Source organism: Ischnura elegans, chromosome 5 (genome assembly GCF_921293095.1).
Source record: "Ischnura elegans chromosome 5, ioIscEleg1.1, whole genome shotgun sequence".
Taxonomy (NCBI): domain Eukaryota; kingdom Metazoa; phylum Arthropoda; class Insecta; order Odonata; family Coenagrionidae; genus Ischnura; species Ischnura elegans.
In genome coordinates this window covers 124,919,283-124,937,821 of record NC_060250.1, presented here as the reverse complement: position 1 = coordinate 124,937,821, position 18,539 = coordinate 124,919,283, and the positions used below count along the sequence as shown (strand labels likewise).

The 18,539-nt window shown below is 39.5% G+C and overlaps 1 protein-coding gene across 2 annotated transcripts in view; it reads right to left on the bottom strand.

The window, feature by feature from the left end:
* The window catches only part of LOC124159530 (integrin beta-PS), an 83,575-nt gene extending 70,531 nt beyond the window's left edge, over positions 1 to 13,044 (bottom strand). For both annotated transcript variants that reach the window (XM_046535409.1, XM_046535411.1), the window contains exon 1: positions 12,930 to 13,044. The gene's annotated coding sequence lies outside the window, so the exon portion shown is untranslated. The remainder of the gene's footprint in view (positions 1 to 12,929) is intronic.
* Between the last annotated feature and the right edge of the window lie 5,495 nt (positions 13,045 to 18,539).

Sequence of the window (18,539 nt, the reverse complement as noted above, 5' to 3'; positions counted from 1 at the left end):
TTCGCCACTTAGCACAGAACTAACTGGACCTAAATGCAGGACGATGGAAGGCATGGGAGAGACTGAACGATTGAAATGAAACGATGTCGGCAGATAGCGGCATCCTATAGCTTAAAGGACAACCCGACCTGGCGGGGGCGTAGCCCATGCGGAGAAAGATAAGCTTCCTCTGAATTTGCTTTCCCCGCACCCAAACCAGTCCAAACTCTTCTCCTCCTCCCCCGCCTCCCCGCCCCCTCCCGTCAGCTGGCGAGGGTGACTCGGGGATGAGTCACACACGTGCATTTAGGCGAAGGATGCGCGTCACAAGCCGCTCTGGGAGTTCCACTATACATTTCAAGTGAAGAGTCCCGGCGTCCAACACGAGAGGAAACTCGGATTCCATCCGAACCGAGTCAGAAAAGAAAAAGGCCGTTTAACACCGGGCACGGAAATGCACAATCTGATTGGTGTACGAAGGCGCAATGAAAATCGCGTCACGTAAAGCGGTGAAGTTAGTTAGCAGCCGTATGCCATTCCCCTTTTCCGTCAGTCTTTCTCTTCATTTAAAAACAGTTAAAATATGGTAAAAAGAGATTATAACGGCAGCAATAGAACTCGTAAATAGATTGCATGGCTTGTAGTGTAGCCTACTAACCTATGTAAAAATTAATGCATATTTCTTAATTCAATTATTATTTCTAACAGCATATAGTAGTATAGTTTGTTAGTATACGGGACGTTTTTTGGACGGTGTGGTGTGCATGTGGGAGTCCAATTCCATGCTGCATGCTGGCAATTGATCACCCCGCTGGCCCGCATTATGTAGATGTAGAAAAAAGTGCTTGTATTCCTTTCAGTCACACCAGCCTAGTATGAATGGTGATAATATTCTAAGGAAAATAAAATACCGCATACGAGAATTAAATAAAAAAGAAACCACCACATTGAAATGAAAATTTGTTAAAAAAATATTGGCTTGTGTACCACAATAACGACCGAAAAAATGAGAATTCTCTATTAGAAAGTTTTTCAATGAAATAACAGTCACCGATAGAGAACTCTGACCTTATTGCAATAATAATTCAATTCTTTTAAAGTAGGACAGCTATGATAATAGTAATAAAAGGAACGCCTTCAGGAAAGAAAGAATATAAAGATACGTTTAAAAATAGAACATAACTTAACATAGTGAGACTTCGTCAAGTTAATCGTGGAAAACAAACAGAAAAGACACGGCACATGCGCGGAAACGACTCAATTCAGAATGGAAAAAAAACAAGCGGAGCGATTGAGAGCAGTTTTCGCCACAGATTGTTGAATTTCAGGACCCGAAAAGATAAATGACCACCCAAAGTAAGATGTTACTTTAAAAAGGGGAAAATAGTTTGAAAAAAAAAATGAAAGGAGCCGGGGTTCGGGAAAGAAGTCGATGAAAAATGACAGAGCCGTGAGCGCTTCCATTCAGCACGATTATGGAAGCGAGAGAAATTCTCGCGACTACATCAAACCGCGCGCCGCAATCTGGGCAGTCTGGCAGCTTGGGATATCGGTGAGGTTTCGCAAGGAGCGCTTTCTCCCCGGAGGCGAAGCGCCACCTGCGATCAAGACGAGGCTCCACACTGATACGGCAAGCGAAATGGGTGTGCTCGCTGGATGCTGTGTGCACGCAGCTGCGATGAAATCGCGAACTGAAGGCATTCAGAAGACATTTAAAAGTAATGAGGGAGCAGCACTTCCAACTCGCCGGTCGTATTATGCCTAATTCGTGACTCCTTGCTCGTTTGAAACAACTGAAATTTTCAGGGTAAACAGAGGAAACCTTTATCAACACTTGCTTGTATCTCAACTATGGAAATTTTACCTCCCTGAAAATACTGAGAATTTTTTCTTATTTAGGATACAGATAAATGTAGCCAATGATCAAGGTTTACATCTCCACCTGAAATTTTATGAAGTCAGTCGTAGCCAACATTCCCAAGGTGATGTCGTTTCCATGATGTGAAATAGACACACAACATATTAAAAAATTAGACATAACAAATAGAATATGTAAATAAAAGCAACGATTCCAGAGAATCAACAATATAATTATACAAGAGGCAGGTTTTTAATGTCGTTTCCTTCGAGGTTGACCTTCGATGAAAAAGGCGCTTTCGAAAAAGTTCGACGGAGCATGTCTCCACTTAATGGACGTGGAGAAAAAAAGCAACAGGTTTACTTTCGTCCATGTGAGGACAACCACCGTCTGAAATAATAATTGGGATGTCTCCATTCCAAAACGGGACGAAGGCCCAAAGAGAAGGATAATGGAGGGAGCAACATTCGACGCAATTTGGACCACAGAGCTAATGAACGATCTGCTGCTGCGACTACTACTCGTCTCTGTCACTCAGGAGCAATAGGGTGGTTTCCCATTATTTTTTTATTGCCTAAATCGAAAGATTATTACTCCTGGAGTACGTATTTCACGCTTTTAGATTTTTAAATGACGATATATATTTTTCGCTATTATATGAAAAGAGAAAATTCTCAAGCGCGCGAAAACGCGACGGGTAACTATGAATGCTGGGAAAACCCGGTGTGACGTCGTTCTGGTTGCATCTGCCGCAAGTGAGGTGACCTTGGGGCGACGCTTTGAGCGCTGATACGACGCAGGATGCTGGCAGTTAGCAGAGTACCATGCTAGCTGGTAGCGCTTGGCTTAAATAAGGATTATTAATACCTTATCAAACAAAGAAAACTTTCCGACCTTAGCCAGTTTTAATAGGTGATTTATTATGAATATTAAGACATGTTTCCCTGAGCTCTGTGCCTCATGCATGCATTGGTAATCGCAGACGATGTAAAACTCCTATCTACTCGTATAGAAACTAGTTCCCTGTGACGTCACGTGGAGTTGCATCGCATGGGCACCAATCTGGCCTTTTTCAAATGAAGATAAAATTGACCACTGCCATTCGTCTAAACCGGTACTTCTAAAACCAAATAATTTGTATACTATGAATACACTAAATACGCAATCAAAGCCTTTCGTTTTCTTTGATGAGGAAAACTACCCTATTCCGTGCGAGATCCTGAGGAAGACTACCCGAACATATCGCTGAAACAAATTCAGCGACGATCGTTGCTAAACTTAGACCAAAGCCTTTCTTTAAAACAAATGAGTGGGCGAGCTAAGGATTTGCAAAAGTTAGGCAAACATGCCTACAACGGGATACATGAGGAGGAAATGAAGCCATGAGGGCGACGGGAAAACTAACAATGAAATGCAATTGAGCAAGGCTATGCACATTCCTGCAGCACTATCACGTGGGCGTCCATTAGTTCACTCTGCCAACATCATGTTTAAGGAGAGAAACCGGCACGGCTACTTTAAGGCAGTAGACGCCTTAAAATTTCAGGAATTACACATAGACACACGGCAATATAAATAACGAAGATGAGTTTAACAAGAGCACACTAATATTTTATTTACACTTGTAAAAGAAATTTTCTCCCATAAACCTAACCATCTTGAGGAGTCTGATTTACGAAGCATGGAGTATTAGCAATAATCAGCGAAGCCGTAGAGAGGACCTCGATGATGGCAATCAGACTTTTGTCTCTAACTCCGGAACTGTTCGTAGAAATTAAAAATGGAAAGTGTGGCAAACAACAGTGGCATTCAATGGCATAAGCAGTCGATTGCAGTCTAGCAAACAGGTAAAAAACGAGTTTTTCTCAAAATTTAAGGATGAATTTTCAGCCAGTGCAGTGTTGAAATGCGTGGTGATACGACCAGGAACTCTTTTCTCTCTAGCAAGGAAAAGGAAACATCATTACAAAAACATTTGCAGTGACCCGTAGCCACAGAGTATCTTTCTCAACATTTTCCTCTTTAAAAGCAGTGACAACGGTGTAACGTCACCCGGACATACCATAAAGGGTAGGACCTGCGGCGTGATTCCAGAGGGAGTGAGTGGGTGCCGGCAGGGAGCGGCGACGCGGCACCCACGCGCTCAATAAGAATGTCATGAGAGAAAGAATGTTTGTTAATGAGAGCGAACGAAGGGCAGTATCATTCATCAGCCCACTTGAGTAGCGAATGAGCGATAAATAACATTAACACAATTGGCAAGCAAGCGTCACTTGTGAGTAAACGCAAGGACGGAGGGCATATAAGTGAACTGAGATTTCCTTCTGAATAAAAAGGGGAAATATAACATAAGAAAATATATATAAGTGCGCAAGAGAGATTTAAACGCGGTAGTTGTAGCCAAAAACTATCTAACAACAAAAATAAATGATGTACTCCAATCAACCTCATTAATAACCTTTAATACACTGAGTTTAGTTAAGTTTATTACAACACTATTGAGAATAATTACTATGGTTGCACACTATACCAAAGTTATAACAATTTAATATTCTCAAATAAAGTCTAATATATGCTCACAAAATATCTGCTCGCCTGAGATAGATCCACCCCATCGTATGGATTAGATAGAAGTAGCTAAGTATCAGAACTCCTATTATACATCACCGGTAAACTCACGGTGATATACAGACAATTAATGAAAGGGTTGAGATTTAGGTAATTCAGTACTACATGCTTCCTTCTCCATTACTGATTGTATCATACTCTATTCAGCGAGCGAAAGGATTCATCTTCCCCAATGCAAATTTCAGAGCTCCACAATGTAGACTATAATTTGATTAATAAAGTCGCTAGGTGAATGGAAAGATAATCCACGGCGAAATTGCTTCCACAACATAGGTGATGGAGCATTATTTAAAAAATCACTTTTGATTTCAGGATAATTCACTCTATTCAGGCGTTCGTTCCCTGGCTATCGCGAGTCGATGATTGTGTATCCACGTTCTCAATGCCCATTAATATTGGACGAGAGCGGCGATTGGCATCAACATGCCACGCCTACTTTCTGGAAAACATAAAGAGGACCCCTCACTCTAACACGACCGCTCTTTTTTCTGTGACTTATTTGGACATTGCCCAGCAATCAATCTGAAATTTAAAGAGTACATACAGCAGGCCACTTTCAATTTGAGCTACTATTTCACGTTTCAAAATGTTTCTCTGTATTTTCTCAAACTTAAATTTGTACATGTGAGATAGTGGGAAGGGTCTATTCTATTCAACTCAAAAGTTTCAAGATGACAACGAGGTGAAGTTTAATAACAGTAACAAATCCCAAAAAAAAGACATATTACACAGTTGAACGGGGGTGATGCACCCTCTTAATATATTTCACCATCAATAACTCAACAAACACGTTATAAGAAAAACACGTATTTCAGCGGTAAAAGAAACTATAAACACAGTTAAGTCAGAATTCGCATGATCTACATCTACATCTACATAATACCCTGCGAGCCACCTATAGGGTGTTTGGCAGGGGGTGACCAATCACCAACATGCAGCATGCAAGAGGACCGCCACATGCACACCACACAGTCAAAGAAATATTACGCACAATAGAAAAATGTACATGCTTATTCATAAAAAAAATTGCTAATGGTTAGTAATTCCGAGAGAAAATACATGCAAGGTTAGAACTACGAAAAAACATGCAATGGGTGATTCTAGCGAGCGTTGCCATTAATCCTTTCAATTGAGACAACATTGCTATCCTTAATAGTACGAGGGAAGAATGACATTTCAAATCTCTCTGTTTTGCAGTCTATTTCTTTTATTTTTTTCTCATGATCGCGTCTACTATAGTACGATGGTAAACGAAGGATATGCTTCACGTCGTCTGAGAAAATATTATCTTCGAGCTTCCTAAGTAAGTTAAGCCTATACTTCGATCTACGCTCCTGTAAAGATTCCCATCCTAACTCGTTTAACATACTTGAAACGCTGCACTTTTTGTCGTAACAACTCATCACAAATCTGGCCGCCCTGCGCTGTACTCGATTAATTTCACCTATTAGTCCTACCTCGTAAGGGTCCCACACGCTAGCAGCATATTCCAAGTGAGGCCTCACTAGAGTCAGGTAGCTTATTTCTTTCACCTTTTTTGGGCATTTACCGAGAATTCTTTTTACAAATCCAAGTTTACGGTTAGCTTTCCCGCATACTTCACGTATGTGCTTACTCCACGAAAGATCCCGGGTAATGGTGACTCCCAAGTATTTAACGAATTCGGTATTTGGTAGTGGAATCCCGTTAGCGGTGTAGCTCCTTCTTGAAGATATATCCTTTTCCCAAAAATTCATCACCATACTCTTTTCAAGATTTAATTCTAACTCCCAAGTACTGCACCAGTCATTTACGGCAACGAGGTCCTTTTGTAATGCTAATCTATCGCTGATCTATATGATTCTATATGAATCTATATGATTCGTGTTACCTCTCCACGATAGGTAAGAAATTCGCGCAAGGAGTGTGAGATGTCGCACATTGCTACAATAGTCCACTCACGATATACTTTTCACCGGAAAATTCTGTGATAGTCAAGATTTTTACGTCCCACATTTCGTTACAAAGCATTGCAAAAAATGCCAAGACAGGTCAAAATGTTTTCATCTTTTTGTTTGTAGCTAGGAATCTATCAACTTTAAAGGAATAAGTTTCGATTCAATATTGAAGTACCTGCATTTCCTACAAATAATATATTTTATACAGTAACACTTATTCCATGAAAGTTTATATATTCCGAGTCATAGTAACATAAAAGTGACACTTTTTGGCATTAGTTTCCATATGTTGTAACGACATTTCGTAAACACGTATCTGATTCAGATCAGCAGACCAAAATATACATAGGACTAAAAACATCAAAACTACCCCAACACTTTCCTCCGAAGAACCCTTTTTGACGACATCTTGACTGGTCTACAATGAGTGATCGCAGATGGAGAGCAACCCCCCCCCCCCCCCCCAGAGCAACCCCCTCCTCCTCTCCCAGTCCTTTCGGCCTTGTACACACACGCACGCACGCACATTTTACTCGTTACTTAGGCCCACTCACTCCCACTCGGATGACGTCCCACATAAGCTCAGCTCAGCTCACTCACTCCCTTCCCCCCACCGATGACGCCGACGTCTTCCCGGGCAGCGCACTGGGTCCTCGCCCATATAAGGTCAACGCCTTCCCCGCCGCATTCATCCTCAGCCATTCGAGATTCAATGACGCGATATGCACACCTAATGCATTCTCAATCCACGAACATGCAAGCGTTATACCCCAGCACGCGAATGAATGCTCCAATTCCCATAATTTAGACGACTCGTCGAGATTCCATGGTGACCAAAGCATAAACAGCTGCCTCCAGAGTAAAAATGGCAACACAAGGCGACTGGAAATTTTAAGGAGATTCCCCCGCCACTACGTTATTCAAAACAATCATATCATTATAAATCTATTTATTGTTTAAAAATACTTCTGTAATAGATAACTTAATCTATCATGTAAAAGCTAGGAACTAAGATGAATGAATACATTTTATATGGACACAACTTTCTGCTTTCATGGCCGACCGCAACATCATAACTAACGCACAGTGAATTTTAAATAAAATCTTCATGCAAAAAGTACGACGACCTTAATATTTATCATGACTATTGCGTAAAAGCACAACTTTATAAAGCATTTGGCAAAACTAACTTTATACCATAACTGTAATGAATAATTCTCCTGCGTAGGATTGCATTACTTAAAAGTTTTATACGTTCGACAACATTTCCAAAAAAAAATACAAAAGGGAAATATTATTGTTCTAAAACAAACGCTTCAGTTAAACTAGAAAAGTACATTTTTTCGAAAATGATAGTTACCTATGCCCTAAGCGTACCTACCGCTTCTCGGAGAGAGTAAGATATCAATAGGATTTACATGACGGTGAAAGTAGCTTCCGATTTGGTCTATATATCCATAGGTAATGAAGAAGGATGATGTGCACGCCAAGCTAAAAGTTATCACATTATATCGGGAAGATGTGGCAGCTATAATTTTATGGAGTATTTACAAGAATTGATCACACACATCTGTGGCTCAGAGAGAGAATATTTTGCATACATTTTCCGACGTTCTTTTTTTGACGCGCGGATAAAAAAACAACAAATTCGTCCTAAATATAAAGAGCATATCAAAACGAGGCGAAAGCTACCGCGATCTAAAGTAGCAAAAGCCAACTTGAATTTCCTAAGGGAATTACTGCCCAGGGGGCTTCATCAGCAGAACCACGAGAAAAGCCGCGACCACGTTTGCAGATTTCAGAGCGAATATGATAAAATGTCATTTAAAATATGGAATAACGATAATAACGTAAATACATTCTATCAAGCTGACTGACTTGTCCTACTTGGGTTTAAATCCGTTTGTGTAGATGATTCCATGGAATTTGCTAACATAAGTGAATTAAAGTAAAACCTTGGTCATTCCACAGATATGCACATACGGCCCCGGACACAACGACACACATGCAACAAGACCGTATTTACAGAGGGTAAGGGGGGATCGGGTGGTTCAAAAGCTCCCCTCCCCAGAGGTTTTTGGGCATATATGAGCTTGCATGAGTCCCTCCATCTCCCCGAAACGTATACCTCCACAAGAATGTACACCCCATTTTTTTCTGACTTACTTCAAAGTCATATGTTGCACTGAAGTGCACATTTTATCGCGAGAGCAACTACTCGCGTTTTCTAGGCAATTGTACTCGACGATGGTATTTTTTTTGATGAAGCAGGTCTTAAAGCTGAAATCAATGGAGAACAGCGCAGAGCGGCCAGATTCATGACGAATTGTTGCGATTAAAAAAAATCAAGTGGTTTCAACATGTTAGGCAATTTAGGATGGAAATCTTTACAGGAGCTTAGAGAAAAGTATAAGCTACATTTACTTGGTAAATTCCGAGGTTTATTCTCAGACGACGTGAAAATTATTCTTCGGTTATCGTCGTACCATGGCAGACCTGAGCACGAGAAGATTATGAAGGAAATATACAGCAATAAACAGAGATTTAAAATATCATTATTTCCTCGTACAACTGAAAATAACAACGGTGTCTCGATTTATAAAATTCAAACCGTCACTCGCTAGGGTGACTTATTACATCTTTGCCCATCGCTCTAACCTTACTTGGATTTATATATTATTACATTGTATAAGAATTATTAACCGTTGGCAAGTTTTGCCTTTGCATGAATACGCACGTATTTATTTGTTAGTATGCTTAATACCTGTAAGACCGTGAGGTTTGCCGGACGGAATTGCCTAGCATGCTGGTGATTCACAGCCTAGGGGTAGCTCGCAGGGTATTATGCAAATGTAGATGCCTCGAGAGAATAATCTATCGAATTCTTAAACGGAGCATATTTTCACTCATTCCATCGCTCCTTATAGTCCTATCTTTCTTCGTGACCTATTACGTATCTAGTCTAGACTACTATCTACCTCAAAATTTTCAGTATATACAGAGCAAACTATTGCAAACATTTCATCGTGTATTTTATATAAAAGTTTTATCCATAACCCCTTATGTGCTGCATCTTATTAGGTACAACATTTTTATGATTCATGTAACAGGTTACTGTTGACAATGGTCGACAATATATGATTTGGAATGCTTAACATAATAGAATTTAAAGCTTTTAACTAGTAGTAGGACACGAAATAAAGAGTAAATGCGACCAGGCGGGAGGGAGCGATTCGACATCTTCATGCTAGCACTAGGGCCGACGTATTATTCCTCCAAATCAGAATCCTACTTCTTTAATCGCTTATGATGCCGCGAGAAATTTCAATCACGATAAAATGTGATCGTGAAAAATAATAGAACGAAGCCATGAATTGGCATCAGCCCACCAAGGGCTGACTGACTACCCCACGCTACAGCACGCCCACGCACCCGAAAAACACGATCGTCCAGGTCGGCGAGAGCAGACTGGATGGAGGGACGCAGACGAACGCCTATTTCGGTAACTTAGACGCGATGTGGAATACGGAGTAAATTCGATTGATTTCGCAGTTTCCGCGGACTTACTTAAGGCGGGAAGTCAATAGGAAAGAATTGGTAACACAATCAACCATGGACACGCCTGAACAAATGAGCACAGAATGCCAGAACGAAAAACAATAAGACAAACGGAAATGGGCAGCAGAAGAGAGAAATTTTAAGGTGTCAACCTTCCCCTGTGCCATCGAGGATGGCAACAGTACCTCTCAATCCATAAAACTCATCGCGGCTCTCTGAGGGAGCGACCGATTGTATGTATTCCCCTTAAAAGTTTTTTTACAGCATTTCCACCGTTTTTTGTTCATTTTATCATTATTGGTTATTACTTGTCTTTTATTTCTTCGCGGTAAACACTTTCCCAGTCATTTCAAACCTTGCTTGCTCTCAAAATCACTAAGAATGGACTGAAACATAAATTAAACATAATACCAAATTCCCACCTAAATTAATAAGTAATCGTTGGCAAAGTTTAGCGAACTATGTTCATTTTGTTAAGTTACAGTCTTGGGTAGCATGGAGCGAAGGAAGTAAATCAAAGGGACAGTCGGATACAGTAAATGAGATACATAAACTTGCACAAGCCAAGCCTCACTTCGCCAAACCGAGAACGTCCTTGAAGGGAAAAATTCTCGTTTCCTCGATACAGATGAATCATCTTATTATCCCAAACAAATCCGTCGACTTTTATTACTGTAACTACAACGAACACAATCCGACACTCCGCTTTGAGAACAGCCAACAACAGAGAAACTCAATCGCAACAAATTGAAGTCGATTGATTGAGAACAAACCATCGAGAAATGATGATGAAGCATAATCGGCTGGAGTCAGTCCGCGCTTAACGAAAGGCCCCGAGTTCGATCCCCATCTGACTCTCTAAGACCACCACTGATCCCACAGATAGTATAGATCGGATTTCGACCACGAAGTTACCACGAACACCCACACTGGATAGGGATTTGCACTTGCACGGGTCATTCACATTATTCTCTTCCGAACTAGATCGGATGGCTTCTCAGTCGCAAACTAGAAAATGCGAATTGACAGCATCAAATGGGGTTATTAGCAAGTACTGGAGCGAACTTCGTCGAATGAGACGATTCCATCTAATCACGGTATTACGTAACGGAAGACGTCCATAAATGACAGGGATATTGAAGCCGCTCTCGGGAATTGGCTCCACCTTCGCGAAAGAGGAAAATGAGTCACGTCCCAAAAACTGATATTGCCTCGGATGAATTCCCATTCACGCGGCTGACTGTTGCCTCGGCGTGACATCAACTCTTTCTGAGAATGAAGCCTTGCGTATATTCCGAAAAGGAATATACGCATTTGAGTCACATTCATTAAACCTTACACGACATCAGGGACGCCGACTTACAAAAAATATTGGAGGGGCACAAACCGGGGATCTTGCCCCGGGAAATTTTAAAAGTAGTGAGATTTAAGTTTTTTAAGCATTTTAGAAGAGTCATATGATCAACATTAGAGCCCTGATATCTCGAATCTCGATATCTGGACACTCCGGGGAAAATCGACAAGCCTCACACATATTTTCCTCACACCCATAACGAATTTTTGAGGGGGCTCGGGCCCCCTCAGGCCCAATGGAGTCGGCGCCACTGCACGACATAACTTATGACGAATTCACGAAGCAATAAATGAATAACTATAATTAAGAGCATGTATTCAACACTACTCGAACAGTGGAGGGTTTTTTAGCACAACATTACATATTTAACGGAGAGTATTAAAAATTACATTTGCAGTACCCAAAACTTATTTATCGGAGAGAATGGAAACTTCACCATAGAGAATTGTAAATAATGAGGACATAATAATTAAGTGCTCCAGTGTCGGATCCTGTACCTAATCATTGGTGTCAAACTGATACTGTACCACAGCTGAGACTGGTAACTATCAGAGTCAATGAGTTGAGAAAAACCTTTTATGGTCCATGGGTCTACCCCCTAGATCTGTAGTATTCGCCAGCGATTCCACAAGGATAAAATTGTGTAATCAGAAACGATAGGGCCCTTCTTACCAATCTAATCATTCAGAGAAGTGTTACTGACACCATGAGGAATAATTACAATCATTTCAGCCAAACAAGACTCATTAACCCACCATGGGTAAACTTGAAGGTGCTAAAATAGCCGCGTGAGGCATCCACCCTGAGGCAATGGTTACCTTCTTCGAAAACATACCTACCACGGAGAGTTTGAGTACAATAATATCGCTCCCACTTCACAGGAATAAAGTATTGAAGCTGAGATCACACACACATAAATCACGTCGCATACGTGAGTCCATGGTACAACAGGTCTTTTCCTCGAAACTCGTATGTTAACTGATGATATACCGAGCTAAAAACAATACAAATAATGCTACAACACAAGAGAAGTGGCAGTAACCGAGATGATCTAACCAGAAAGATATGATAGATGACATCATAATTTTTTCGAAATTGATGACAATAATAATCGGCGCATTCTGTACTGATGCATTAGCCGAGATCTTTACAAAAATCGGAATAAAGAATACAGTTACACTCCGTCGAGGTCAAAGTAAACCTCAGCTCTAGTAGGGAGTCTCCATGCTGCGACTTTAAAAGCATGAGACACCAAATCAAAAGAATGATACTTCAGTCCGAAGTACAGTAACAGGAACTCCTCGTAGTAAAATAAACAGATGATAGTAATCGAGTACATTTTCGAGTCAAAGCGTACTAAGTCGAGTCAACAGCAAAATTAAGCACACGACAGACCAACAAAGACATCCTGAAAAAGGAAATCTATAATTTAAGAACGATCCTCTTTCTAAAGATTATTTTCACGGCATTAATACCACACAAACCCTAACTATGATTAACTGTAGCAAATTACAACCGCCTAAAATGGATGGTAATATAAATAGACCAAGATACAATTTTCCTTTTCAGTAACTCGATGAAACATCAAATTCGGATAAAACAAATTTGTACTTACGAAAGAGTAACAATAATCCTTCAAGGCGCCGTCATAAATCACTAATATTTATGTTTAAACAACACAAGTGAAGAACTCACACGTCTCACCACGAACAGAACCAAGGAATAACTGAACATCGAGCGATGGAGCACGGCTTCAAGTCAACTACAGCGAAAACACACGAGGCACCATCTATAGAATATTTCAATAACTAACTGGTCCGAACTGATTGGAACGGCGGGAAACCCAGTTCCAACCTTGTTCAGTTTCATTTATCATATGTGCTGTAAGTATAATTTTGAGAGTTTAATTAAAATTTGACCAAAATACGGAAATCACAGTATGCTTTTATCAACGAGGTCATCCGTAAATTTACCTACCTGGGCAAAGGCAGATTTAGGAGGCGGTCAAGGGGCAATGGCGCCCCCAGACTCTAGAAAAAGTTTTTACACCAATATTATTACGTTCAATCTACCACTTGAACAACTATGGCTTGCTCCCCCCTAGTTTTGATCCTGGGTACACCCTTTTTATGTTCGTTTTGTTTACGGAGCCTCAACCATTTAATTTCATATTAATAATGTTCATATTAAAATGAAGAGAATATTTTGTGAAGAAATTGCAGTAAACATATATCTTGTTTTAAATCTCAAGTATGAGAAGATCATTTGCCTGTCAGACCCTTGTCCTCAGAAAAAATACTGGATCCACCCCAGCACATGGATCATATAATTTGGTGGTTCCCACACAACCTGCTCTGCTTAACTCTTGCGCAAGTTAGGATACTGTACTAGCTATGGGCCATGGGGGTAAAAATAGTCTCACATTAGGTATTCATTCTTCAACTTAAACTCATTGGCAACCAAATTTCCAACAGCTATGAAGACTTTACATGTACTTTCTTTCTTGGGATTTGAGGTTGAGAAAATGAAAATTATATTAAAACCTGAGTACAAACTGGTATAAAAACGGGCTAATATCAGCTGAAAATGTATAAAAATAAGAAGTAAAAGTAACACTATCGCACTAAATCTATGAATGCGAAAATGAGGGCCAAAGTGAACTGTGTAACCATTCAAGTTGTACGAATAGATGAGCAGAAAATAGAACTTGTCCTAATTTGGTTCATATTCCGTTGCACTGAAATCATTCACAAACTTAAATATCAACTCCTAATGCATCCACCGGGTTGTGGATGGTTGGTCAACCTCTAGATAGAGGTTAGCTGCGATATATGTGAGTTTACTTGTCGAATAAGCAGTCGTGGACAAAAATCGGCGGCATTCCCAGGTGGTATGGGTGTATTCCTGGGTAAGTTAGGCCATTTAAATGATGCATTAAGCCTGTGAATATGCTGTGACTTGGTGACGGGAGGCCGCCAACAATTATGCCTCACATTACCCTGGGGTTAGGCAGCAGCTCATTTTCTTATGAATGAAGGTGGTGACCATGGTGGTCAGTACAGTGACACTCATTTCACTGAAGGCGTGGAAACATTTATTTTTATGGCTTTAGCACTGCGATGTGGAAGGCAAGGGGAAATCATATCATTATCCCGAGGAGTTGCAGCTACTCCAACTTTAAATTGTCTGATATGATGGAATTCTCTCAGGTAAAAAATTCCGGAGTTAAACTAGTCCCCCATTCGGATCTCCGGGCGGGGACTACCCGAGAGGGTACATCGGTCAACTGTGATAAAGTTATGAGGATAGGTACATGGAACGTGAGATCACTCAGGACTTGCGGTAAGCTAGAAAACCTTAAAGTGGAAATGGAAAGATTGAATATCGACGTGCTGGGAATCAGCGAAATGAAATGGCCTGAGGAGGGAGACTTTTGGAGTGGAAGCTATAGGATTATACACACAGGATCTCTAAACATTAATGCTGGCGTTGGGATAATGCTCATAAGGAGCACCAGAATGTGTGTGAAAAGCTTCCTACAGTACAATGAAAGGATAGTTAGGTAAAGTTGAAGACTAAGACGGTACATACCGTAGTGGTACAGATTTACATGCCTACGACAGACTATGAGGATGAAGAAGTTGAAGACGTCTACAATGATATCAGGGAAGTAATCAAGCAGGTAAGGGGTGAAAAAACCTCATTGTTTTAGGTGATTGAAATGATGTCATCGGTGAAGGTCGGGATGGAAGAATAACTGGAAAATGTGGATTAGGAAATCAAAATGAAAGAGGAGAAAGGCTCCTGGAATTCTGCACAGAACACAAATTAGTATTTGCCAACACACTATTTAAGAATCACATGCGAAGAAGAGACACATAGAAAATGCCAGGAGACAGAAAAAGACTTGAACTAGACTATATTTTAGTGAAGCAATGGTTTTGGAACCAGATAAGTGACTGCTAAAGCTACACAGGGGCAGATATTGACATTGATCATGTCTAGTGATGATGAAATATCATCTGAAATTCAAGAAATCAGCTTGGCAATTAGAGAAACTAAAGGAGCCAAAAAATCAACAGGCCTTACAAGTAGCAGTGGATAGCAAGATAGGTTTAGATTAGACTGAGAAATCAGTGGAGAATAGCTGATCAAATATCAAGAGTGGGCCTAAGGAGGCCACAAAAGTTCTAGTGAAAAGAAAATATGTTAAGAAGAAGTCATGGATCACAGATGAAGTTCTAGACCTCATTGAAGAACGGAGAAAGTATAAGAATATGAATACATTCATACTGAGGAAGGGCAGGCTTGCGACAAAAGAATAAGGAACAAGATTAGCCACAAAGTGAGGAAAGCTAGAGAAGCGTGGATGAGGAACATATGCGAGGATGTAAAAAATAACCTCGTACAAGGGAAAGTGGAAGCGGCCTATAGAATAGTGAAGAACCATTTCAAGGAACGAAGGACAAGATGTAATACAAAATGGGACACGAATGGAAGTATTTTAATTGAAAATGAAGACAAAGACGAGAGATGGAAGGAATACCTGGAGAAATTATACAACGGAAGCAAACTTTGCTCAAAAACTATCGCAGAGTATAGTGAAGTACAAAACCATGACATCCAGGAGCAAGCATCTTGAGATTGGAATTTGAGGCTACAATAGACCTGCAAAAGAATAAGGCCCCAGGAATTAATGACATAATATCCATGATATCCAAACTATCTATGATATATACTCAACAGGAGATTTTACTAGTAACTTCAAGGAGAATATCATCATTCCTACACCCAAACAGAAGAGAGCAGAGAAGTGCGAAGATTTTAGAACCATATGCCTGCCCTAGTAGAAAAAATTGTGTTCTTTTGGTGTTCTTTATATGTTCATTCAGTGTTCAAGTGTTCTTTTGATGTTCTTTTAGTGTTCTTTTATGTTCACCAATTTCTTGGTGTGTTCTTTTGATGTTCAATTTATGTTCTTTTTATGTTCATCTCAGTGAACACAAAATGAACATTTTTCTTTATGTTCATTTTGTGTTCCCTTTGAGTTCATTTTATGTTCACCATGGTGAACACAAATTGAACATTTTTTTTATATGTTCATTTTATGTTCACTATGTTGAACACAAAATGAACATTTTTCTTTATGTTCATTTTGTGTTCACCTTTGAGTTCATTTTATGTGAACACAATATGAACATTTTTTTATGCGTTCATTTTATGTTCACTTTGTGTTCATTTTATGTTCACCATGGTGAACACAAATTGAACATTTTTTTATATGTTCATTTTATGTTCACTATGTTGAACACAAAATGAACATTTTTCTTTGTTGTTCTTTAAAATAAACCAGTATAAAAATTCTCATTCCTTGGAGGTGATTGTGGATAACTGCAGTTCATGTGTCATGACAAGTAGCTTAACATAAAACAAGTAATACAGATGATTTTGGAGACTTTGTCTACCAAAAATGAGTTTGAATTTCGCCATCTTGAAATCCACAAAACTGTATTTTTTTAGCAGTTTTCCATAATATTTCTAGAAATTTAAAATAATGAATTTCCGGGAAAATTATCCCAAAATGAAGGCATATCATTAAAAAATGGACATTGAACGATCCGAGAATGCAATCAAGGAACACCTGAAAACACTCTCAATATGTACTTTATTGCATACTAAACAGGGATAAGGCCTAAGCATTTGGCTTTTACGAATAAGTTTGATTCTAATAAAAAAAGCTGGAAATAAAATGATCTGTAACTTATCCAAATACTGACATCTGATTCACAAAGATGTGAAAGTGTTCATGGTAATGATGGGACTTCCATGAAAGCTTTTTCTTTGTTGTTCAACAAAATGTTCTTTTTATGTTCATTTTGTGTTCTTTTGATGTTCAAAAAAGTGTTCATTTTGTGTTCAAATTATGTTCTTTTTATGTTCACAGACGAGTGTTCATTTTGTGTTCTTTTTATGCTCTTTCTGTCACAAAACACATAAAAAGAACATAAAGTGAACATTTGGTGAACATAGAAGGAACACAATTTGAACATTAAATGAACATAAAAAGAACACTGAATGAACACACTTTTTTCTACTAGGGTGACAACACATGTGTTGAAAATTCTTACAAGAATCATTTACAGGAGAATAGAACAAAGAGCAGATGAACTTGTGGATGAGAACCAATTCAGATTTAGGAAAAGCAAGGGCATAAGTGAAGCAATTTTGGCTCTTACACTGCTCTTAGAGAAGTGATTTGAGAAAAACAAACCAATTTTCATAGCATTTTTCGATTCAATGAAGGAATTTGATAACCTGGAGTGGAATTCAATGCTTAGAATTCTGAAAGATATCGAAGTGCTCTACAATGATCGTAGAATTGTTCACAATTTGCTTAAAAATAAAGTAGCTGTGGTCAAATGTGGACTCAATGGTGCAGAAGCAAGAATAGGAAAAGGGGTGAGACAAGGGTGTGCACTTTCCTCCATAATTTTTAATGATTATGTTGAGAAAGTCATCAATGAAATCAAGGAGAAAGCTTTGTGTGCTAATATCCACGGAGAAAAAATTAGTATGCAGCTATTTGCTGATGACAGAGCAGTCATAGCCAAGACAGAGGAGGATTTCAAGAAGACTTTGACAAATATGGAAAGGACAATGGCCAGACATCAGCTGAAAATCAACAAAAAGAAGACTAAGATATGAATATGCAGCAACAAGTAGGAGGTTAATACAAAAATTAACTTACAAAAACAAAAGCTTGAAGAGGTGAAAGAGTTTTTTTACCTGGAAAGCTGAATTACCAACAATGGACGAAGAAAGAAAGAAATAGTGGAATAGTGCAGGCAAAGAGGCATTCTACAAAAAGAAGAACCTTCTACAGCTGAGAAAGCAAGCATAGAAGTAAGGAAAAAAATCATCAGATAATAGATGCAGTATCTGATGAATTTTTTCCTCACTTCTATGGATAGACAATAGATGCAGATGGATAGACTTTGACGAAGGATAGACAAATGGTAAGCAAAGGAGTTCCCAGGAAGGGTAGATGAAGTTTAGGCCTACCATTACCTTACCCTCAATAGATGGTAAACGAAGTGTAGACGGATGGTATGTGGAGGAGTTCCCAGGAAGGGTAGATGAAGTATAGGCCTACCCTTCCCTTACCTTCCACGGAGTGTAGTGTGGGTTGAACAAAGGTAACTACCCACCATGATGGTTACTACCC